Here is a 23,018-nt window from a genome sequence, read left to right as displayed (position 1 = left end):
CTACGATAGCGCGTCACTTTATGTCGAAAAAAAGTAACAAACTTCCTTTAAAAGAGATTTCTTTGGATTAAAAGTGAGAATATGTTATTTTTATGTTGAGATCGGACGCTGCAACAGTTTTCGTTATACACGAGTAGAGTACATCCTTCGACTACAAAAAGTGTCGCGCTTTAATTGATCACGCTTGCCAGAAGGGTTTTGACGCGGAAATGCAGCAGCAAAGTTATATATACTGTTACACACTACACGTACGTAGTACATAGTACATAGTACATAGTATATGTATATACATAACGCATACGTAGTACATGAACATGTACATGTACATGTACATGTACATGTAGATGAAGATAGCGCGAAGATCGCGATGAAGATAGCAAGATGTAAAAATAAATAAAAAGTCTACAGCACCCGGTATTCCCAGGCGGTCACCCATCCAAGTACTAACCGGGCTCGACGTTGCTTAGCTTGAGTGATCGGACGAGAACTGGCGTTTTCAACGTGATATGGCCGTAGACATTTAGTAAGCTTCAACAGACGCTAATGAGAAACGTGGCAATAATCAGCGAACGCCCATTGGACAATATAGTCACGGCTTGGTGAGCATTATTATAACTCTGCGTTAATAGCGTGTCTCAAAGAGCGCATCAGTGTCTACGGCCATATCACGTTGAAAACGCCAGTTCTCGTCCGATCACTGAAGCTAAGCAACGTCGAGCCCGGTTAGTACTTGGATGGGTGACCGCCTGGGAATACCGGGTGCTGTAGACCTTTAGTTTTTATCAAAATTATACTAATTTAGAATTTTCAAGCTTCTTTAATTCACTCTATCTCTTGATATAGAATAAAAAATCATTTCCGCTTGAAAGTCTTTTAATTCGCTCTATCTCTTGATGTAAAATAAAAAATCATTTCCGCTTGAAAGTCTTTTAATTCGCTCTATCTCTTGATATAAAATAAAAAATCATTTCCATTTAAAAGTCTTTTAATTCGCTCTATCTTTTGATATAAAATAAAAAATCATTTCCATTTAAAAGTCTTTTAATTCGCTCTATCTTTTGATATAAAATAAAAAATCATTTCCATTCAAAGGTTTTAGCCGAAACTGGATAATATGAATATTATTAGTACTTGATGCTATCCGGCTAGCTTCAATCTCCTCATCTTCACCAGCCATGCGCCGCTGCTACCCGAGTATTTTAAAGAGGATATAATTTCGATTCGTTTTCATTTTGCGCGGCGTAATAGCTCAAGAAACTTGCGTTAAGATTTCCTTTTAATTGCGCAACTCGTATGTCGGCGTTACGAGTTTACCTAAAAGCTAAAATAAATAACTAAACGAAACTCGACTCGGCCTTTCGCCGCAAAATACGCATTCTCGTAATGTAAACTCGAGCGATCGTCTTCGGTCGTGATGAAACAAAACCGTACTCGCGGATGCGTAAAAGTCTAAAAGGTAAATTGTGTCAAAAAGTTTCGAAACGAATTACAAACCGAAACGTGGAATCTACGTTACGACGGCAACTAAGTTCGGTGATGAGCGCGGGCCAGCGCGTAGCTAAGGTTGCTCCATCAGTTTTTATCTTTGCGGAACTATCTCTAGCGAAAAGCCTACTTTCGCGTAAGGTCATTTCCACGCAATTATAATTATTTAAAAGGAAAATATTTACCGTAGTTTTCAAAATGCTGACGAAATAATCTAAAGCGCGTGAAGCGGCGGTAACGAGCCTGCAACCTTCGTACGAATCGGCGAGATCTTGAACGCTATGCGTTTAGCCAATGAGTGAACGAGTCGAATATTATCGAGCGCGAACAACCACGCCGTCGAAGTATGAGAGTACACACGACTCCTAATTTGCACAATATCAACGATTCGTTTGAGCCGGGAATATTCGTTACGCAATGGCAAAGTTTTAAGCTATGCGTTCGAAGTAACTCGATAGCTTTTCATAGCTAATGAGCGAGCTGGACGAATAACCGGCAGCGCGATTGACCGCTCTTTCAAATATTGAGAGAGCGAACGAATCCTAGTTTACATGGTACGCATGAATGTTTCGTTGCAGCGCGATTAACCGCTCTTTCAGATGTTGAGAGAGCAAACGAATCCTAATTTACACGTGTATATAGTAGACGTACTACGATTGTTTCGTTAGGAGTTGAAGCTACTCGCGCGGCGGTCGAACGCGAGCGTACTCGTTTGGAGGCTATTACACCATTTCTAAAGCATCGCTTTATTTGGTTCGACGTGAACATCTTTTTAACACACCTGTTCGCGTAAGTAAAAGCATTCTATGTAGGGCTGTTTTCTTTCGAACTCGTAGATGAGAAGAACAAGCCAAAGAACGGCGCTTACTACTCACCTGTCTTTACACGCGTAGACATTAGATAGCCGGTAAACTAATAAGATCTACGATAGCGCGTCACTTTATGTCGAGAAAAAGTAACAAACTTCCTTTAAAAGAGATTTCTTCGGATTAAAAGTGAGAATATGTTATTTTTATGTTGAGATCGGACGCTGCAACAGTTTTCGTTATACACGAGTAGAGTACATCCTTCGACTACAAAAAGTGTCGCGCTTTAATTGATCACGCTTGCCAGAAGGGTTTTGACGCGGAAATGCAGCAGCAAAGTTATATATACTGTTACACACTACACGTACGTAGTACATAGTACATAGTACATAGTATATGTATATATATATATAACGCATACGTAGTACATGTTCATGTACATGAACATGTACATGAACATGTACTTCGTATGCGTTATATATCCAAGTACTAACCGGTCTCGACGTTGCTTAGCTTCAGCGATCGGACAAGAACTGGCGTTTTCAACGTGATATGGCCGTAGACACTGATGCGCTCTTCGAGACACGCTATTAACGCAGAGTTATAATAATGCTCACCAAGCCGTGACTATATTGTCTAATGGGCGTTCGCTGATTATTGCCACGTTTCTCATTAGCGTCTGTTGAAGCTTACTAAATGTCTACGGCCATATCACGTTGAAAACGCCAGTTCTCGTCCGATCACTGAAGCTAAGCAACGTCGAGCCCGGTTAGTACTTGGATGGGTGACCGCCTGGGAATACCGGGTGCTGTAGACCTTTAGTTTTTATCAAAATTATACTAATTTAGAATTTTCAAGCTTCTTTAATTCACTCTATCTCTTGATATAGAATAAAATATCATTTCCGCTTGAAAGTCTTTTAATTCGCTCTATCTCTTGATGTAAAATAAAAAATCATTTCCGCTTGAAAGTCTTTTAATTCGCTCTATCTCTTGATGTAAAATAAAAAATCATTTCCATTTAAAAGTCTTTTAATTCGCTCTATCTCTTGATTTAAAACAAAAAATCATTTCCATTTAAAAGTCTCTTAATTCGCTCTATCTCTTGATATAAAATAAAAAATCATTTCCATTTAAAAGTCTTTTAATTCGCTCTATCTTTTGATATAAAATAAAAAATCATTTCCATTTAAAAGTCTTTTAATTCGCTCTATCTTTTGATATAAAATAAAAAATCATTTCCATTCAAAAGTTTTAGCCGAAACTGGATAATACGAATATTATTAGTACTTGATGCTATCCGGCTAGCTTCAATCTCCTCATCTTCACCAGCCATGCGCCGCTGCTACCCGTGTATTTTAAAGAGGATATAATTTCGATTCGTTTTCATTTTGCGCGGCGTAATAGCTCAAGAAACTCGCGTTAAGATTTCCTTTTAATTGCGCAACTCGTATGTCGGTGTTACGAGTTTACCTAAAAGCTAAAATAAATAACTAAACGAAACTCGACTCGGCCTTTCGCCGCAAAATACGCATTCTCGTAATGTAAACTCGAGCGATCGTCTTCGGTCGTGATGAAACAAAACCGTACTCGCGGATGCGTAAAAGTCTAAAAGGTAAATTGTGTCAAAAAGTTTCGAAACGAATTACAAACCGAAACGTGGAATCTACGTTACGACGGCAACTAAGTTCGGTGATGAGCGCGGGCCAGCGCGTAGCTAAGGTTGCTCCATCAGTTTTTATCTTTGCGGAAATATCTCTAGCGAAAAGCCTACTTTCGCGTAAGGTCATTTCCACGCAATTATAATTATTTAAAAGGAAAATATTTACCGTAGTTTTCAAAATGCTGACGAAATAATCTAAAGCGCGTGAAGCGGCGGTAACGAGCCTGCAACCTTCGTACGAATCGGCGAGATCTTGAACGCTATGCGTTTAGCCAATGAGTGAACGAGTCGAATATTATCGAGCGCGAACAACCACGCCGTCGAAGTATGAGAGTACACACGACTCCTAATTTGCACAATATCAACGATTCGTTTGAGCCGGGAATATTCGTTACGCAATGGCAAAGTTTTAAGCTATGCGTTCGAAGTAACTCGATAGCTTTTCATAGCTAATGAGCGAGCTGGACGAATAACCGGCAGCGCGATTGACCGCTCTTTCAAATATTGAGAGAGCGAACGAATCCTAGTTTACATGGTACGCATGAATGTTTCGTTGCAGCGCGATTAACCGCTCTTTCAGATGTTGAGAGAGCAAACGAATCCTAATTTACACGTGTATATAGTAGACGTACTACGATTGTTTCGTTAGGAGTTGAAGCTACTCGCGCGGCGGTCGAACGCGAGCGTACTCGTTTGGAGGCTATTACACCATTTCTAAAGCATCGCTTTATTTGGTTCGACGTGAACATCTTTTTAACACACCTGTTCGCGTAAGTAAAAGTTTTCTATGTAGGGCTGTTTTCTTTCGAACTCGTAGATGAGAAGAACAAGCCAAAGAACGGCGCTTACTACTCACCTGTCTTTACACGCGTAGACATTAGATAGCCGGTAAACTAATAAGATCTACGATAGCGCGTCACTTTATGTCGAGAAAAAGTAACAAACTTCCTTTAAAAGAGATTTCTTCGGATTAAAAGTGAGAATATGTTATTTTTATGTTGAGATCGGACGCTGCAACAGTTTTCGTTATACACGAGTAGAGTACATCCTTCGACTACAAAAAGTGTCGCGCTGTAATTGATCACGCTTGCCAGAAGGGTTTTGACGCGGAAATGCAGCAGCAAAGTTATATATACTGTTACACACTACACGTACGTAGTACATAGTACATAGTATATGTATATATATATAACACATACATAGTACATGAACATGTACATGTACATGTAGATGTACATGTAGATGAAGATAGCGCGAAGATCGCGATGAAGATAGCAAGATGTAAAAATAAATAAAAAGTCTACAGCACCCGGTATTCCCAGGCGGTCACCCATTCAAGTACTAACCGGGCTCGACGTTGCTTAGCTTCAGTGATCGGACGAGAACTGGCGTTTTTAACGTGATATGGCCGTAGACACTGATGCGCTCTTCGAGACACGCTATTAACGCAGAGTTATAATAATGCTCACCAAGCCGTGACTATATTGTCCAATGGGCGTTCGCTGATTATTGCCACGTTTCTCATTAGCGTCTGTTGAAGCTTACTAAATGTCTACGGCTATATCACGTTGAAAACGCCAGTTCTCGTCCGATCACTGAAGCTAAGCAACGTCGAGCCCGGTTAGTACTTGGATGGGTGACCGCCTGGGAATACCGGGTGCTGTAGACCTTTAGTTTTTATCAAAATTATACTAATTTAGAATTTTCAAGCTTCTTTAATTCACTCTATCTCTTGATATAGAATAAAATATCATTTCCGCTTGAAAGTCTTTTAATTCGCTCTATCTCTTGATGTAAAATAAAAAATCATTTCCGCTTGAAAGTCTTTTAATTCGCTCTATCTCTTGATGTAAAATAAAAAATCATTTCCATTTAAAAGTCTTTTAATTCGCTCTATCTCTTGATTTAAAACAAAAAATCATTTCCATTTAAAAGTCTCTTAATTCGCTCTATCTCTTGATATAAAATAAAAAATCATTTCCATTTAAAAGTCTTTTAATTCGCTCTATCTTTTGATATAAAATAAAAAATCATTTCCATTTAAAAGTCTTTTAATTCGCTCTATCTTTTGATATAAAATAAAAAATCATTTCCATTCAAAAGTTTTAGCCGAAACTGGATAATACGAATATTATTAGTACTTGATGCTATCCGGCTAGCTTCAATCTCCTCATCTTCACCAGCCATGCGCCGCTGCTACCCGTGTATTTTAAAGAGGATATAATTTCGATTCGTTTTCATTTTGCGCGGCGTAATAGCTCAAGAAACTCGCGTTGAGATTTCCTTTTAATTGCGCAACTCGTATGTCGGCGTTACGAGTTTACCTAAAAGCTAAAATAAATAACTAAACGAAACTCGACTCGGCCTTTCGCCGCAAAATACGCATTCTCGTAATGTAAACTCGAGCGATCGTCTTCGATCGTGATGAAACAAAACCGTACTCGCGGATGCGTAAAAGTCTAAAAGGTAAATTGTGTCAAAAAGTTTCGAAACGAATTACAAACCGGAACGTGGAATCTACGTTACGACGGCAACTAAGTTCGGTGATGAGCGCGGGCCAGCGCGTAGCTAAGGTTGCTCCATCAGTTTTTATCTTTGCGGAAATATCTCTAGCGAAAAGCCTACTTTCGCGTAAGGTCATTTTCACGCAATTATAATTATTTAAAAGGAAAATATTTACCGTAGTTTTCAAAATGCTGACGAAATAATCTAAAGCGCGTGAAGCGGCGGTAACGAGCCTGCAACCTTCGTACGAATCGGCGAGATCTTGAACGCTATGCGTTTAGCCAATGAGTGAACGAGTCGAATATTATCGAGCGCGAACAACCACGCCGTCGAAGTATGAGAGTACACACGACTCCTAATTTGCACAATTTCAACGATTCGTTTGAGCCGGGAATATTCGTTACGCAATGGCAAAGTTTTAAGCTATGCGTTCGAAGTAACTCGATAGCTTTTCATAGCTAATGAGCGAGCTGGACGAATAACCGGCAGCGCGATTGACCGCTCTTTCAAATATTGAGAGAGCGAACGAATCCTAGTTTACATGGTACGCATGAATGTTTCGTTGCAGCGCGATTAACCGCTCTTTCAGATGTTGAGAGAGCAAACGAATCCTAATTTACACGTGTATATAGTAGACGTACTACGATTGTTTCGTTAGGAGTTGAAGCTACTCGCGCGGCGGTCGAACGCGAGCGTACTCGTTTGGAGGCTATTACACCATTTCTAAAGCATCGCTTTATTTGGTTCGACGTGAACATCTTTTTAACACACCTGTTCGCGTAAGTAAAAGCTTTCTATGTAGGGCTGTTTTCTTTCAAACTCGTAGATGAGAAGAACAAGCCAAAGAACGGCGCTTACTACTCACCTGTCTTTACACGCGTAGACATTAGATAGCCGGTAAACTAATAAGATCTACGATAGCGCGTCACTTTATGTCGAGAAAAAGTAACAAACTTCCTTTAAAAGAGATTTCTTCGGATTAAAAGTGAGAATATGTTATTTTTATGTTGAGATCGGACGCTGCAACAGTTTTCGTTATACACGAGTAGAGTACATCCTTCGACTACAAAAAGTGTCGCGCTTTAATTGATCACGCTTGCCAGAAGGGTTTTGACGCGGAAATGCAGCAGCAAAGTTATATATACTGTTACACACTACACGTACGTAGTACATAGTACATAGTACATAGTATATGTATATATATATAACGCATACGTAGTACATGAACAAGTACATGTACATGTACATGTAGATGAAGATAGCGCGAAGATCGCGATGAAGATAGCAAGATGTAAAAATAAATAAAAAGTCTACAGCACCCGGTATTCCCAGGCGGTCACCCATCCAAGTACTAACCGGGCTCGACGTTGCTTAGCTTCAGTGATCGGACGAGAACTGGCGTTTTCAACGTGATATGGCCGTAGACACTGATGCGCTCTTCGAGACACGCTATTAACGCAGAGTTATAATAATGCTCACCAAGCCGTGACTATATTGTCCAATGGGCGTTCGCTGATTATTGCCATGTTTCTCATTAGCGTCTGTTGAAGCTTACTAAATGTCTACGGCCATATCACGTTGAAAACGCCAGTTCTCGTCCGATCACTCAAGCTAAGCAACGTCGAGCCCGGTTAGTACTTGGATGGGTGACCGCCTGGGAATACCGGGTGCTGTAGACCTTTAGTTTTTATCAAAATTATACTAATTTAGAATTTTCAAGCTTCTTTAATTCACTCTATCTCTTGATATAGAATAAAAAATCATTTCCGCTTGAAAGTCTTTTAATTCGCTCTATCTCTTGATGTAAAATAAAAAATCATTTCCATTTAAAAGTCTTTTAATTCGCTCTATCTCTTGATTTAAAACAAAAAATCATTTCCATTTAAAAGTCTCTCAATTCGCTCTATCTCTTGATATAAAATAAAAAATCACTTCCATTTAAAAGTCTTTTAATTCGCTCTATCTTTTGATATAAAATAAAAAATCATTTCCATTTAAAAGTCTTTTAATTCGCTCTATCTTTTGATATAAAATAAAAAATCATTTCCATTTAAAAGTCTTTTAATTCGCTCTATCTTTTGATATAAAACAAAAAATCATTTCCATTTAAAAGTCTTTTAATTCGCTCTATCTTTTGATATGAAATAAAAAATCATTTCCATTCAAAGGTTTTAGCCGAAACTGGATAATACGAATATTATTAGTACTTGATGCTATCCGGCTAGCTTCAATCTCCTCATCTTCACCAGCCATGCGCCGCTGCTACCCGTGTATTTTAAAGAGGATATAATTTCGATTCGTTTTCATTTTGCGCGGCGTAATAGCTCAAGAAACTCGCGTTAAGATTTCCTTTTAATTGCGCAACTCGTATGTCGGCGTTACGAGTTTACCTAAAAGCTAAAATAAATAACTAAACGAAACTCGACTCGGCCTTTCGCCGCAAAATACGCATTCTCGTAATGTAAACTCGAGCGATCGTCTTCGATCGTGATGAAACAAAACCGTACTCGCGGATGCGTAAAAGTCTAAAAGGTAAATTGTGTCAAAAAGTTTCGAAACGAATTACAAACCGAAACGTGGAATCTACGTTACGACGGCAACTAAGTTCGGTGATGAGCGCGGGCCAGCGCGTAGCTAAGGTTGCTCCATCAGTTTTTATCTTTGCGGAAATATCTCTAGCGAAAAGCCTACTTTCGCGTAAGGTCATTTCCACGCAATTATAATTATTTAAAAGGAAAATATTTACCGTAGTTTTCAAAATGCTGACGAAATAATCTAAAGCGCGTGAAGCGGCGGTAACGAGCCTGCAACCTTCGTACGAATCGGCGAGATCTTGAACGCTATGCGTTTAGCCAATGAGTGAACGAGTCGAATATTATCGAGCGCGAACAACCACGCCGTCGAAGTATGAGAGTACACACGACTCCTAATTTGCACAATATCAACGATTCGTTTGAGCCGGGAATATTCGTTACGCAATGGCAAAGTTTTAAGCTATGCGTTCGAAGTAACTCGATAGCTTTTCATAGCTAATGAGCGAGCTGGACGAATAACCGGCAGCGCGATTGACCGCTCTTTCAAATATTGAGAGAGCGAACGAATCCTAGTTTACATGGTACGCATGAATGTTTCGTTGCAGCGCGATTAACCGCTCTTTCAGATGTTGAGAGAGCAAACGAATCCTAATTTACACGTGTATATAGTAGACGTACTACGATTGTTTCGTTAGGAGTTGAAGCTACTCGCGCGGCGGTCGAACGCGAGCGTACTCGTTTGGAGGCTATTACACCATTTCTAAAGCATCGCTTTATTTGGTTCGACGTGAACATCTTTTTAACACACCTGTTCGCGTAAGTAAAAGTTTTCTATGTAGGGCTGTTTTCTTTCGAACTCGTAGATGAGAAGAACAAGCCAAAGAACGGCGCTTACTACTCACCTGTCTTTACACGCGTAGACATTAGATAGCCGGTAAACTAATAAGATCTACGATAGCGCGTCACTTTATGTCGAGAAAAAGTAACAAACTTCCTTTAAAAGAGATTTCTTCGGATTAAAAGTGAGAATATGTTATTTTTATGTTGAGATCGGACGCTGCAACAGTTTTCGTTATACACGAGTAGAGTACATCCTTCGACTACAAAAAGTGTCGCGCTGTAATTGATCACGCTTGCCAGAAGGGTTTTGACGCGGAAATGCAGCAGCAAAGTTATATATACTGTTACACACTACACGTACGTAGTACATAGTACATAGTATATGTATATATATATAACACATACATAGTACATGAACATGTACATGTACATGTAGATGTACATGTAGATGAAGATAGCGCGAAGATCGCGATGAAGATAGCAAGATGTAAAAATAAATAAAAAGTCTACAGCACCCGGTATTCCCAGGCGGTCACCCATTCAAGTACTAACCGGGCTCGACGTTGCTTAGCTTCAGTGATCGGACGAGAACTGGCGTTTTTAACGTGATATGGCCGTAGACACTGATGCGCTCTTCGAGACACGCTATTAACGCAGAGTTATAATAATGCTCACCAAGCCGTGACTATATTGTCCAATGGGCGTTCGCTGATTATTGCCACGTTTCTCATTAGCGTCTGTTGAAGCTTACTAAATGTCTACGGCTATATCACGTTGAAAACGCCAGTTCTCGTCCGATCACTGAAGCTAAGCAACGTCGAGCCCGGTTAGTACTTGGATGGGTGACCGCCTGGGAATACCGGGTGCTGTAGACCTTTAGTTTTTATCAAAATTATACTAATTTAGAATTTTCAAGCTTCTTTAATTCACTCTATCTCTTGATATAGAATAAAAAATCATTTCCGCTTGAAAGTCTTTTAATTCGCTCTATCTCTTGATGTAAAATAAAAAATCATTTCCATCTAAAAGTCTTTTAATTCGCTCTATCTCTTGATTTAAAACAAAAAATCATTTCCATTTAAAAGTCTCTTAATTCGCTCTATCTCTTGATGTAAAATAAAAAATCATTTCCATTTAAAAGTCTTTTAATTCGCTCTATCTTTTGATATAGAATGAAAAATCATTTCCATTTAAAAGTCTTTTAATTCGCTCTATCTTTTGATATAAAATAAAAAATCATTTCCATTTAAAAGTCTTTTAATTCGCTCTATCTTTTGATATAAAATAAAAAATCATTTCCATTCAAAGGTTTTAGCCGAAACTGGATAATATGAATATTATTAGTACTTGATGCTATCCGGCTAGCTTCAATCTCCTCATCTTCACCAGCCATGCGCCGCTGCTACCCGTGTATTTTAAAGAGGATATAATTTCGATTCGTTTTCATTTTGCGCGGCGTAATAGCTCAAGAAACTCGCGTTGAGATTTCCTTTTAATTGCGCAACTCGTATGTCGGCGTTACGAGTTTACCTAAAAGCTAAAATAAATAACTAAACGAAACTCGACTCGGCCTTTCGCCGCAAAATACGCATTCTCGTAATGTAAACTCGAGCGATCGTCTTCGATCGTGATGAAACAAAACCGTACTCGCGGATGCGTAAAAGTCTAAAAGGTAAATTGTGTCAAAAAGTTTCGAAACGAATTACAAACCGGAACGTGGAATCTACGTTACGACGGCAACTAAGTTCGGTGATGAGCGCGGGCCAGCGCGTAGCTAAGGTTGCTCCATCAGTTTTTATCTTTGCGGAAATATCTCTAGCGAAAAGCCTACTTTCGCGTAAGGTCATTTCCACGCAATTATAATTATTTAAAAGGAAAATATTTACCGTAGTTTTCAAAATGCTGACGAAATAATCTAAAGCGCGTGAAGCGGCGGTAACGAGCCTGCAACCTTCGTACGAATCGGCGAGATCTTGAACGCTATGCGTTTAGCCAATGAGTGAACGAGTCGAATATTATCGAGCGCGAACAACCACGCCGTCGAAGTATGAGAGTACACACGACTCCTAATTTGCACAATTTCAACGATTCGTTTGAGCCGGGAATATTCGTTACGCAATGGCAAAGTTTTAAGCTATGCGTTCGAAGTAACTCGATAGCTTTTCATAGCTAATGAGCGAGCTGGACGAATAACCGGCAGCGCGATTGACCGCTCTTTCAAATATTGAGAGAGCGAACGAATCCTAGTTTACATGGTACGCATGAATGTTTCGTTGCAGCGCGATTAACCGCTCTTTCAGATGTTGAGAGAGCAAACGAATCCTAATTTACACGTGTATATAGTAGACGTACTACGATTGTTTCGTTAGGAGTTGAAGCTACTCGCGCGGCGGTCGAACGCGAGCGTACTCGTTTGGAGGCTATTACACCATTTCTAAAGCATCGCTTTATTTGGTTCGACGTGAACATCTTTTTAACACACCTGTTCGCGTAAGTAAAAGCTTTCTATGTAGGGCTGTTTTCTTTCAAACTCGTAGATGAGAAGAACAAGCCAAAGAACGGCGCTTACTACTCACCTGTCTTTACACGCGTAGACATTAGATAGCCGGTAAACTAATAAGATCTACGATAGCGCGTCACTTTATGTCGAGAAAAAGTAACAAACTTCCTTTAAAAGAGATTTCTTCGGATTAAAAGTGAGAATATGTTATTTTTATGTTGAGATCGGACGCTGCAACAGTTTTCGTTATACACGAGTAGAGTACATCCTTCGACTACAAAAAGTGTCGCGCTTTAATTGATCACGCTTGCCAGAAGGGTTTTGACGCGGAAATGCAGCAGCAAAGTTATATATACTGTTACACACTACACGTACGTAGTACATAGTACATAGTACATAGTATATGTATATATATATAACGCATACGTAGTACATGAACAAGTACATGTACATGTAGATGAAGATAGCGCGAAGATCGCGATGAAGATAGCAAGATGTAAAAATAAATAAAAAGTCTACAGCACCCGGTATTCCCAGGCGGTCACCCATCCAAGTACTAACCGGGCTCGACGTTGCTTAGCTTCAGTGATCGGACGAGAACTGGCGTTTTCAACGTGATATGGCCGTAGACACTGATGCGCTCTTCGAGACACGCTATTAACGCAGAGTTATAATAATGCTCACCAAGCCGTGACTATATTGTCCAATGGGCGTTCGCTGATTATTGCCATGTTTCTCATTAGCGTCTGTTGAAGCTTACTAAATGTCTACGGCCATATCACGTTGAAAACGCCAGTTCTCGTCCGATCACTCAAGCTAAGCAACGTCGAGCCCGGTTAGTACTTGGATGGGTGACCGCCTGGGAATACCGGGTGCTGTAGACCTTTAGTTTTTATCAAAATTATACTAATTTAGAATTTTCAAGCTTCTTTAATTCACTCTATCTCTTGATATAGAATAAAAAATCATTTCCGCTTGAAAGTCTTTTAATTCGCTCTATCTCTTGATGTAAAATAAAAAATCATTTCCATTTAAAAGTCTTTTAATTCGCTCTATCTCTTGATTTAAAACAAAAAATCATTTCCATTTAAAAGTCTCTCAATTCGCTCTATCTCTTGATATAAAATAAAAAATCACTTCCATTTAAAAGTCTTTTAATTCGCTCTATCTTTTGATATAAAATAAAAAATCATTTCCATTTAAAAGTCTTTTAATTCGCTCTATCTTTTGATATAAAATAAAAAATCATTTCCATTTAAAAGTCTTTTAATTCGCTCTATCTTTTGATATAAAACAAAAAATCATTTCCATTTAAAAGTCTTTTAATTCGCTCTATCTTTTGATATGAAATAAAAAATCATTTCCATTCAAAGGTTTTAGCCGAAACTGGATAATACGAATATTATTAGTACTTGATGCTATCCGGCTAGCTTCAATCTCCTCATCTTCACCAGCCATGCGCCGCTGCTACCCGTGTATTTTAAAGAGGATATAATTTCGATTCGTTTTCATTTTGCGCGGCGTAATAGCTCAAGAAACTCGCGTTAAGATTTCCTTTTAATTGCGCAACTCGTATGTCGGCGTTACGAGTTTACCTAAAAGCTAAAATAAATAACTAAACGAAACTCGACTCGGCCTTTCGCCGCAAAATACGCATTCTCGTAATGTAAACTCGAGCGATCGTCTTCGATCGTGATGAAACAAAACCGTACTCGCGGATGCGTAAAAGTCTAAAAGGTAAATTGTGTCAAAAAGTTTCGAAACGAATTACAAACCGGAACGTGGAATCTACGTTACGACGGCAACTAAGTTCGGTGATGAGCGCGGGCCAGCGCGTAGCTAAGGTTGCTCCATCAGTTTTTATCTTTGCGGAATTATCTCTAGCGAAAAGCCTACTTTCGCGTAAGGTCATTTCCACGCAATTATAATTATTTAAAAGGAAAATATTTACCGTAGTTTTCAAAATGCTGACGAAATAATCTAAAGCGCGTGAAGCGGCGGTAACGAGCCTGCAACCTTCGTACGAATCGGCGAGATCTTGAACGCTATGCGTTTAGCCAATGAGTGAACGAGTCGAATATTATCGAGCGCGAACAACCACGCCGTCGAAGTATGAGAGTACACACGACTCCTAATTTGCACAATATCAACGATTCGTTTGAGCCGGGAATATTCGTTACGCAATGGCAAAGTTTTAAGCTATGCGTTCGAAGTAACTCGATAGCTTTTCATAGCTAATGAGCGAGCTGGACGAATAACCGGCAGCGCGATTGACCGCTCTTTCAAATATTGAGAGAGCGAACGAATCCTAGTTTACATGGTACGCATGAATGTTTCGTTGCAGCGCGATTAACCGCTCTTTCAGATGTTGAGAGAGCAAACGAATCCTAATTTACACGTGTATATAGTAGACGTACTACGATTGTTTCGTTAGGAGTTGAAGCTACTCGCGCGGCGGTCGAACGCGAGCGTACTCGTTTGGAGGCTATTACACCATTTCTAAAGCATCGCTTTATTTGGTTCGACGTGAACATCTTTTTAACACACCTGTTCGCGTAAGTAAAAGCTTTCTATGTAGGGCTGTTTTCTTTCGAACTCGTAGATGAGAAGAACAAGCCAAAGAACGGCGCTTACTACTCACCTGTCTTTACACGCGTAGACATTAGATAGCCGGTAAACTAATAAGATCTACGATAGCGCGTCACTTTATGTCGAGAAAAAGTAACAAACTTCCTTTAAAAGAGATTTCTTCGGATTAAAAGTGAGAATATGTTATTTTTATGTTGAGATCGGACGCTGCAACAGTTTTCGTTATACACGAGTAGAGTACATCCTTCGACTACAAAAAGTGTCGCGCTTTAATTGATCACGCTTGCCAGAAGGGTTTTGACGCGGAAATGCAGCAGCAAAGTTATATATACTGTTACACACTACACGTACGTAGTACATAGTACATAGTACATAGTATATGTATATATATATAACGCATACGTAGTACATGTTCATGTACATGAACATGTACATGTACATGTAGATGAAGATAGCGCGAAGATCGCGATGAAGATAGCAAGATGTAAAAATAAATAAAAAGTCTACAGCACCCGGTATTCCCAGGCGGTAACCCATCCAAGTACTAACCGGGCTCGACGTTGCTTAGCTTCAGTGATCGGACGAGAACTGGCGTTTTCAACGTGATATGGCCGTAGACACTGATGCGCTCTTCGAGACACGCTATTAACGCAGAGTTATAATAATGCTCACCAAGCCGTGACTATATTGTCCAATGGGCGTTCGCTGATTATTGCCACGTTTCTCATTAGCGTCTGTTGAAGCTTACTAAATGTCTACGGCCATATCACGTTGAAAACGCCAGTTCTCGTCCGATCACTGAAGCTAAGCAACGTCGAGCCCGGTTAGTACTTGGATGGGTGACCGCCTGGGAATACCGGGTGCTGTAGACCTTTAGTTTTTATCAAAATTATACTAATTTAGAATTTTCAAGCTTCTTTAATTCACTCTATCTCTTGATATAGAATAAAAAATCATTTCCGCTTGAAAGTCTTTTAATTCGCTCTATCTCTTGATTTAAAACAAAAAATCATTTCCATTTAAAAGTCTCTTAATTCGCTCTATCTCTTGATATAAAATAAAAAATCATTTCCATTTAAAAGTCTTTTAATTCGCTCTATCTTTTGATATAAAATAAAAAATCATTTCCATTTAAAAGTCTTTTAATTCGCTCTATCTTTTGATATAAAATAAAAAATCATTTCCATTCAAAGGTTTTAGCCGAAACTGGATAATATGAATATTATTAGTACTTGATGCTATCCGGCTAGCTTCAATCTCCTCATCTTCACCAGCCATGCGCCGCTGCTACCCGTGTATTTTAAAGAGGATATAATTTCGATTCGTTTTCATTTTGCGCGGCGTAATAGCTCAAGAAACTCGCGTTAAGATTTCCTTTTAATTGCGCAACTCGTATGTCGGCGTTACGAGTTTACCTAAAAGCTAAAATAAATAACTAAACGAAACTCGACTCGGCCTTTCGCCGCAAAATACGCATTCTCGTAATGTAAACTCGAGCGATCGTCTTCGATCGTGATGAAACAAAACCGTACTCGCGGATGCGTAAAAGTCTAAAAGGTAAATTGTGTCAAAAAGTTTCGAAACGAATTACAAACCGGAACGTGGAATCTACGTTACGACGGCAACTAAGTTCGGTGATGAGCGCGGGCCAGCGCGTAGCTAAGGTTGCTCCATCAGTTTTTATCTTTGCGGAATTATCTCTAGCGAAAAGCCTACTTTCGCGTAAGGTCATTTCCACGCAATTATAATTAATTAAAAGGAAAATATTTACCGTAGTTTTCAAAATGCTGACGAAATAATCTAAAGCGCGTGAAGCGGCGGTAACGAGCCTGCAACCTTCGTACGAATCGGCGAGATCTTGAACGCTATGCGTTTAGCCAATGAGTGAACGAGTCGAATATTATTGAGCGCGAACAACCACGCCGTCGAAGTATGAGAGTACACACGACTCCTAATTTGCACAATATCAACGATTCGTTTGAGCCGGGAATATTCGTTACGCAATGGCAAAGTTTTAAGCTATGCGTTCGAAGTAACTCGATAGCTTTTCATAGCTAATGAGCGAGCTGGACGAATAACCGGCAGCGCGATTGACCGCTCTTTCAAATATTGAGAGAGCGAACGAATCCTAGTTTACATGGTACGCATGAATGTTTCGTTGCAGCGCGATCAACCGCTCTTTCAGATGTTGAGAGAGCAAACGAATCCTAATTTACACGTGTATATAGTAGACGTACTACGATTGTTTCGTTAGGAGTTGAAGCTACTCGCGCGGCGGTCGAACGCGAGCGTACTCGTTTGGAGGCTATTACACCATTTCTAAAGCATCGCTTTATTTGGTTCGACGTGAACATCTTTTTAACACACCTGTTCGCGTAAGGAAAAGCTTTCTATGTAGGGCTGTTTTCTTTCGAACTCGTAGATGAGAAGAACAAGCCAAAGAACGGCGCTTACTACTCACCTGTCTTTACACGCGTAGACATTAGATAGCCGGTAAACTAATAAGATCTACGATAGCGCGTCACTTTATGTCGAGAAAAAGTAACAAACTTCCTTTAAAAGAGATTTCTTCGGATTAAAAGTGAGAATATGTTATTTTTATGTTGAGATCGGACGCTGCAACAGTTTTTGTTATACACGAGTAGAGTACATCCTTCGACTACAAAAAGTGTCGCGCTTTAATTGATCACGCTTGCCAGAAGGGTTTTGACGCGGAAATGCAGCAGCAAAGTTATATATACTGTTACACACTACACGTACGTAGTACATAGTACATAGTATATGTATATATATATATAACGCATACGTAGTACATGAACATGTACATGTACATGTACATGTACATGTAGATGAAGATAGCGCGAAGATCGCGATGAAGATAGCAAGATGTAAAAATAAATAAAAAGTCTACAGCACCCGGTATTCCCAGGCGGTCACCCATCCAAGTACTAACCGGGCTCGACGTTGCTTAGCTTCAGTGATCGGACGAGAACTGGCGTTTTCAACGTGATATGGCCGTAGACACTGATGCGCTCTTCGAGACACGCTATTAACGCAGAGTTATAATAATGCTCACCAAGCCGTGACTATATTGTCCAATGGGCGTTCGCTGATTATTGCCACGTTTCTCATTAGCGTCTGTTGAAGCTTACTAAATGTCTACGGCCATATCACGTTGAAAACGCCAGTTCTCGTCCGATCACTGAAGCTAAGCAACGTCGAGCCCGGTTAGTACTTGGATGGGTGACCGCCTGAGAATACCGGGTGCTGTAGACCTTTAGTTTTTATCAAAATTATACTAATTTAGAATTTTCAAGCTTCTTTAATTCACTCTATCTCTTGATATAGAATAAAAAATCATTTCCGCTTGAAAGTCTTTTAATTCGCTCTATCTCTTGATGTAAAATAAAAAATCATTTTCGCTTGAAAGTCTTTTAATTCGCTCTATCTCTTGATGTAAAATAAAAAATCATTTCCATTTAAAAGTCTTTTAATTCGCTCTATCTCTTGATTTAAAACAAAAAATCATTTCCATTTAAAAGTCTCTTAATTCGCTCTATCTCTTGATATAAAATAAAAAATCATTTCCATTTAAAAGTCTTTTAATTCGCTCTATCTTTTGATATAAACTAGAAAATCATTTCCATTTAAAAGTCTTTTAATTCGCTCTATCTTTTGATATAAAATAAAAAATCATTTCCATTTAAAAGTCTTTTAATTCGCTCTATCTTTTGATATAAAATAAAAAATCATTTCCATTCAAAGGTTTTAGCCGAAACTGGATAATATGAATATTATTAGTACTTGATGCTATCCGGCTAGCTTCAATCTCTTCATCTTCACCAGCCATGCGCCGCTGCTACCCGTGTATTTTAAAGAGGATATAATTTCGATTCGTTATCATTTTGCGCGGCGTAATAGCTCAAGAAACTCGCGTTAAGATTTCCTTTTAATTGCGCAACTCGTATGTCGGCGTTACGAGTTTACCTAAAAGCTAAAATAAATAACTAAACGAAACTCGACTCGGCCTTTCGCCGCAAAATACGCATTCTCGTAATGTAAACTCGAGCGATCGTCTTCGATCGTGATGAAACAAAACCGTACTCGCGGATGCGTAAAAGTCTAAAAGGTAAATTGTGTCAAAAAGTTTCGAAACGAATTACAAACCGGAACGTGGAATCTACGTTACGACGGCAACTAAGTTCGGTGATGAGCGCGGGCCAGCGCGTAGCTAAGGTTGCTCCATCAGTTTTTATCTTTGCGGAATTATCTCTAGCGAAAAGCCTACTTTCGCGTAAGGTCATTTCCACGCGATTATAATTATTTAAAAGGAAAATATTTACCGTAGTTTTCAAAATGCTGACGAAATAATCTAAAGCGCGTGAAGCGGCGGTAACGAGCCTGCAACCTTCGTACGAATCGGCGAGATCTTGAACGCTATGCGTTTAGCCAATGAGTGAACGAGTCGAATATTATCGAGCGCGAACAACCACGCCATCGAAGTATGAGAGTACACACGACTCCTAATTTGCACAATATCAACGATTCGTTTGAGCCGGGAATATTCGTTACGCAATGGCAAAGTTTTAAGCTATACGTTCGAAGTAACTCGATAGCTTTTCATAGCTAATGAGCGAGCTGGACGAATAACCGGCAGCGCGATTGACCGCTCTTTCAAATATTGAGAGAGCGAACGAATCCTAATTTACATGGTACGCATGAATGTTTCGTTGCAGCGCGATTAACCGCTCTTTCAGATGTTGAGAGAGCAAACGAATCCTAATTTACACGTGTATATAGTAGACGTACTACGATTGTTTCGTTAGGAGTTGAAGCTACTCGCGCGGCGGTCGAACGCGAGCGTACTCGTTTGGAGGCTATTACACCATTTCTAAAGCATCGCTTTATTTGGTTCGACGTGAACATCTTTTTAACACACCTGTTCGCGTAAGTAAAAGCTTTCTATGTAGGGCTGTTTTCTTTCGAACTCGTAGATGAGAAGAACAAGCCAAAGAACGGCGCTTTCTACTCACCTGTCTTTACACGCGTAGACATTAGATAGCCGGTAAACTAATAAGATCTACGATAGCGCGTCACTTTATGTCGAGAAAAAGTAACAAACTTCCTTTAAAAGAGATTTCTTCGGATTAAAAGTGAGAATATGTTATTTTTATGTTGAGATCGGACGCTGCAACAGTTTTCGTTATACACGAGTAGAGTACATCCTTCGACTACAAAAAGTGTCGCGCTTTAATTGATCACGCTTGCCAGAAGGGTTTTGACGCGGAAATGCAGCAGCAAAGTTATATATACTGTTACACACTACACGTACGTAGTACATAGTACATAGTACATAGTATATGTATATATATAACGCATACGTAGTACATGTTCATGTACATGAACATGTACATGTACATGTACATGTACATGTAGATGAAGATAGCGCGAAGATCGCGATGAAGATAGCAAGATGTAAAAATAAATAAAAAGTCTACAGCACCCGGTATTCCCAGGCGGTCACCCATCCAAGTACTAACCGGGCTCGACGTTGCTTAGCTTCAGTGATCGGACGAGAACTGGCGTTTTCAACGTGACATGGCCGTAGACACTGATGCGCTCTTCGAGACACGCTATTAACGCAGAGTTATAATAATGCTCACCAAGCCGTGACTATATTGTCCAATGGGCGTTCGCTGATTATTGCCACGTTTCTCATTAGCGTCTGTTGAAGCTTACTAAATGTCTACGGCCATATCACGTTGAAAACGCCAGTTCTCGTCCGATCACTGAAGCTAAGCAACGTCGAGCCCGGTTAGTACTTGGATGGGTGACCGCCTGGGAATACCGGGTGCTGTAGACCTTTAGTTTTTATCAAAATTATACTAATTTAGAATTTTCAAGCTTCTTTAATTCACTCTATCTCTTGATATAGAATAAAAAATCATTTCCGCTTGAAAGTCTTTTAATTCGCTCTATCTCTTGATGTAAAATAAAAAATCATTTCCGCTTGAAAGTCTTTTAATTCGCTCTATCTCTTGATGTAAAATAAAAAATCATTTCCATTTAAAAGTCTTTTAATTCGCTCTATCTCTTGATTTAAAACAAAAAATCATTTCCATTTAAAAGTCTTTTAATTCGCTCTATCTTTTGATATAAAATAAAAAATCATTTCCATTTAAAAGTCTTTTAATTCGCTCTATCTTTTGATATAAAATAAAAAATCATTTCCATTCAAAGGTTTTAGCCGAAACTGGATAATATGAATATTATTAGTACTTGATGCTATCCGGCTAGCTTCAATCTCCTCATCTTCACCAGCCATGCGCCGCTGCTACCCGTGTATTTTAAAGAGGATATAATTTCGATTCGTTTTCATTTTGCGCGGCGTAATAGCTCAAGAAACTCGCGTTAAGATTTCCTTTTAATTGCGCAACTCGTATGTCGGCGTTACGAGTTTACCTAAAAGCTAAAATAAATAACTAAACGAAACTCGACTCGGCCTTTCGCCGCAAAATACGCATTCTCGTAATGTAAACTCGAGCGATCGTCTTCGATCGTGATGAAACAAAACCGTACTCGCGGATGCGTAAAAGTCTAAAAGGTAAATTGTGTCAAAAAGTTTCGAAACGAATTACAAACCGGAACGTGGAATCTACGTTACGACGGCAACTAAGTTCGGTGATGAGCGCGGGCCAGCGCGTAGCTAAGGTTGCTCCATCAGTTTTTATCTTTGCGGAATTATCTCTAGCGAAAAGCCTACTTTCGCGTAAGGTCATTTCCACGCGATTATAATTATTTAAAAGGAAAATATTTACCGTAGTTTTCAAAATGCTGACGAAATAATCTAAAGCGCGTGAAGCGGCGGTAACGAGCCTGCAACCTTCGTACGAATCGGCGAGATCTTGAACGCTATGCGTTTAGCCAATGAGTGAACGAGTCGAATATTATCGAGCGCGAACAACCACGCCGTCGAAGTATGAGAGTACACACGACTCCTAATTTGCACAATATCAACGATTCGTTTGAGCCGGGAATATTCGTTACGCAATGGCAAAGTTTTAAGCTATGCGTTCGAAGTAACTCGATAGCTTTTCATAGCTAATGAGCGAGCTGGACGAATAACCGGCAGCGCGATTGACCGCTCTTTCAAATATTGAGAGAGCGAACGAATCCTAGTTTACATGGTACGCATGAATGTTTCGTTGCAGCGCGATTAACCGCTCTTTCAGATGTTAAGAGAGCAAACGAATCCTAATTTACACGTGTATATAGTAGACGTACTACGATTGTTTCGTTAGGAGTTGAAGCTACTCGCGCGGCGGTCGAACGCGAGCGTACTCGTTTGGAGGCTATTACACCATTTCTAAAGCATCGCTTTATTTGGTTCGACGTGAACATCTTTTTAACACACCTGTTCGCGTAAGTAAAAGCTTTCTATGTAGGGCTGTTTTCTTTCGAACTCGTAGATGAGAAGAACAAGCCAAAGAACGGCGCTTTCTACTCACCTGTCTTTACACGCGTAGACATTAGATAGCCGGTAAACTAATAAGATCTACGATAGCGCGTCACTTTAGGTCGAGAAAAAGTAACAAACTTCCTTTAAAAGAGATTTCTTCGGATTAAAAGTGAGAATATGTTATTTTTATGTTGAGATCGGACGCTGCAACAGTTTTCGTTATACACGAGTAGAGTACATCCTTCGACTACAAAAAGTGTCGCGCTTTAATTGATCACGCTTGCCAGAAGGGTTTTGACGCGGAAATGCAGCAGCAAAGTTATATATACTGTTACACACTACACGTACGTAGTACATAGTACATAGTACATAGTACATAGTATATGTATATATATAACGCATACGTAGTACATGTTCATGTACATGAACATGTACATGTACATGTACATGTAGATGAAGATAGCGCGAAGATCGCGATGAAGATAGCAAGATGTAAAAATAAATAAAAAGTCTACAGCACCCGGTATTCCCAGGCGGTCACCCATCCAAGTACTAACCGGGCTCGACGTTGCTTAGCTTCAGTGATCGGACGAGAACTGGCGTTTTCAACGTGATATGGCCGTAGACACTGATGCGCT

At 39.6% G+C, this 23,018-nt stretch overlaps 18 non-coding genes across 18 annotated transcripts; 9 read left to right on the top strand and 9 right to left on the bottom strand.

Moving 5' to 3' along the window:
* Nucleotides 1-399: 399 nt before the first annotated feature.
* On the bottom strand, nt 400-518 carry LOC137409188 (5S ribosomal RNA). Its single transcript, XR_010980426.1, has one exon. It is a non-coding gene; the product is annotated as a 5S ribosomal RNA (ribosomal RNA).
* A 134-nt stretch (nt 519-652) lies between these two features.
* Nucleotides 653-771, top strand: LOC137409285 (5S ribosomal RNA). The gene has a single exon (XR_010980513.1). It is a non-coding gene; the product is annotated as a 5S ribosomal RNA (ribosomal RNA).
* Nucleotides 772-2,989: 2,218 nt separating this feature from the next.
* Nucleotides 2,990-3,108, top strand: LOC137409283 (5S ribosomal RNA). Its single transcript, XR_010980511.1, has one exon. It is a non-coding gene; the product is annotated as a 5S ribosomal RNA (ribosomal RNA).
* Nucleotides 3,109-5,250: 2,142 nt separating this feature from the next.
* Nucleotides 5,251-5,369, bottom strand: LOC137409191 (5S ribosomal RNA). Its single transcript, XR_010980428.1, has one exon. It is a non-coding gene; the product is annotated as a 5S ribosomal RNA (ribosomal RNA).
* Nucleotides 5,370-5,503: 134 nt separating this feature from the next.
* Nucleotides 5,504-5,622, top strand: LOC137409078 (5S ribosomal RNA). Its single transcript, XR_010980323.1, has one exon. It is a non-coding gene; the product is annotated as a 5S ribosomal RNA (ribosomal RNA).
* A 2,143-nt stretch (nt 5,623-7,765) lies between these two features.
* On the bottom strand, nt 7,766-7,884 carry LOC137409646 (5S ribosomal RNA). Its single transcript, XR_010980856.1, has one exon. It is a non-coding gene; the product is annotated as a 5S ribosomal RNA (ribosomal RNA).
* Nucleotides 7,885-8,018: 134 nt separating this feature from the next.
* LOC137409184 (5S ribosomal RNA) lies at nt 8,019-8,137 on the top strand. The gene has a single exon (XR_010980422.1). It is a non-coding gene; the product is annotated as a 5S ribosomal RNA (ribosomal RNA).
* Nucleotides 8,138-10,335: 2,198 nt separating this feature from the next.
* Nucleotides 10,336-10,454, bottom strand: LOC137409190 (5S ribosomal RNA). Its single transcript, XR_010980427.1, has one exon. It is a non-coding gene; the product is annotated as a 5S ribosomal RNA (ribosomal RNA).
* A 134-nt stretch (nt 10,455-10,588) lies between these two features.
* LOC137409077 (5S ribosomal RNA) lies at nt 10,589-10,707 on the top strand. The gene has a single exon (XR_010980322.1). It is a non-coding gene; the product is annotated as a 5S ribosomal RNA (ribosomal RNA).
* A 2,137-nt stretch (nt 10,708-12,844) lies between these two features.
* LOC137409645 (5S ribosomal RNA) lies at nt 12,845-12,963 on the bottom strand. The gene has a single exon (XR_010980855.1). It is a non-coding gene; the product is annotated as a 5S ribosomal RNA (ribosomal RNA).
* A 134-nt stretch (nt 12,964-13,097) lies between these two features.
* Nucleotides 13,098-13,216, top strand: LOC137409183 (5S ribosomal RNA). Its single transcript, XR_010980421.1, has one exon. It is a non-coding gene; the product is annotated as a 5S ribosomal RNA (ribosomal RNA).
* A 2,205-nt stretch (nt 13,217-15,421) lies between these two features.
* LOC137409109 (5S ribosomal RNA) lies at nt 15,422-15,540 on the bottom strand. The gene has a single exon (XR_010980352.1). It is a non-coding gene; the product is annotated as a 5S ribosomal RNA (ribosomal RNA).
* Nucleotides 15,541-15,674: 134 nt separating this feature from the next.
* On the top strand, nt 15,675-15,793 carry LOC137409282 (5S ribosomal RNA). The gene has a single exon (XR_010980510.1). It is a non-coding gene; the product is annotated as a 5S ribosomal RNA (ribosomal RNA).
* Nucleotides 15,794-17,825: 2,032 nt separating this feature from the next.
* Nucleotides 17,826-17,944, bottom strand: LOC137409644 (5S ribosomal RNA). The gene has a single exon (XR_010980854.1). It is a non-coding gene; the product is annotated as a 5S ribosomal RNA (ribosomal RNA).
* A 134-nt stretch (nt 17,945-18,078) lies between these two features.
* Nucleotides 18,079-18,197, top strand: LOC137409064 (5S ribosomal RNA). The gene has a single exon (XR_010980310.1). It is a non-coding gene; the product is annotated as a 5S ribosomal RNA (ribosomal RNA).
* Nucleotides 18,198-20,412: 2,215 nt separating this feature from the next.
* On the bottom strand, nt 20,413-20,531 carry LOC137409132 (5S ribosomal RNA). Its single transcript, XR_010980373.1, has one exon. It is a non-coding gene; the product is annotated as a 5S ribosomal RNA (ribosomal RNA).
* Nucleotides 20,532-20,665: 134 nt separating this feature from the next.
* On the top strand, nt 20,666-20,784 carry LOC137409281 (5S ribosomal RNA). The gene has a single exon (XR_010980509.1). It is a non-coding gene; the product is annotated as a 5S ribosomal RNA (ribosomal RNA).
* A 2,104-nt stretch (nt 20,785-22,888) lies between these two features.
* On the bottom strand, nt 22,889-23,007 carry LOC137409643 (5S ribosomal RNA). Its single transcript, XR_010980853.1, has one exon. It is a non-coding gene; the product is annotated as a 5S ribosomal RNA (ribosomal RNA).
* Between the last annotated feature and the right edge of the window lie 11 nt (nt 23,008-23,018).

The sequence above is a fragment of the Watersipora subatra genome, chromosome 11, assembly GCF_963576615.1.
Source record: "Watersipora subatra chromosome 11, tzWatSuba1.1, whole genome shotgun sequence".
Lineage (NCBI taxonomy): Eukaryota > Metazoa > Bryozoa > Gymnolaemata > Cheilostomatida > Watersiporidae > Watersipora > Watersipora subatra.
This window is presented reverse-complemented; position numbering and strand designations above follow the sequence as displayed.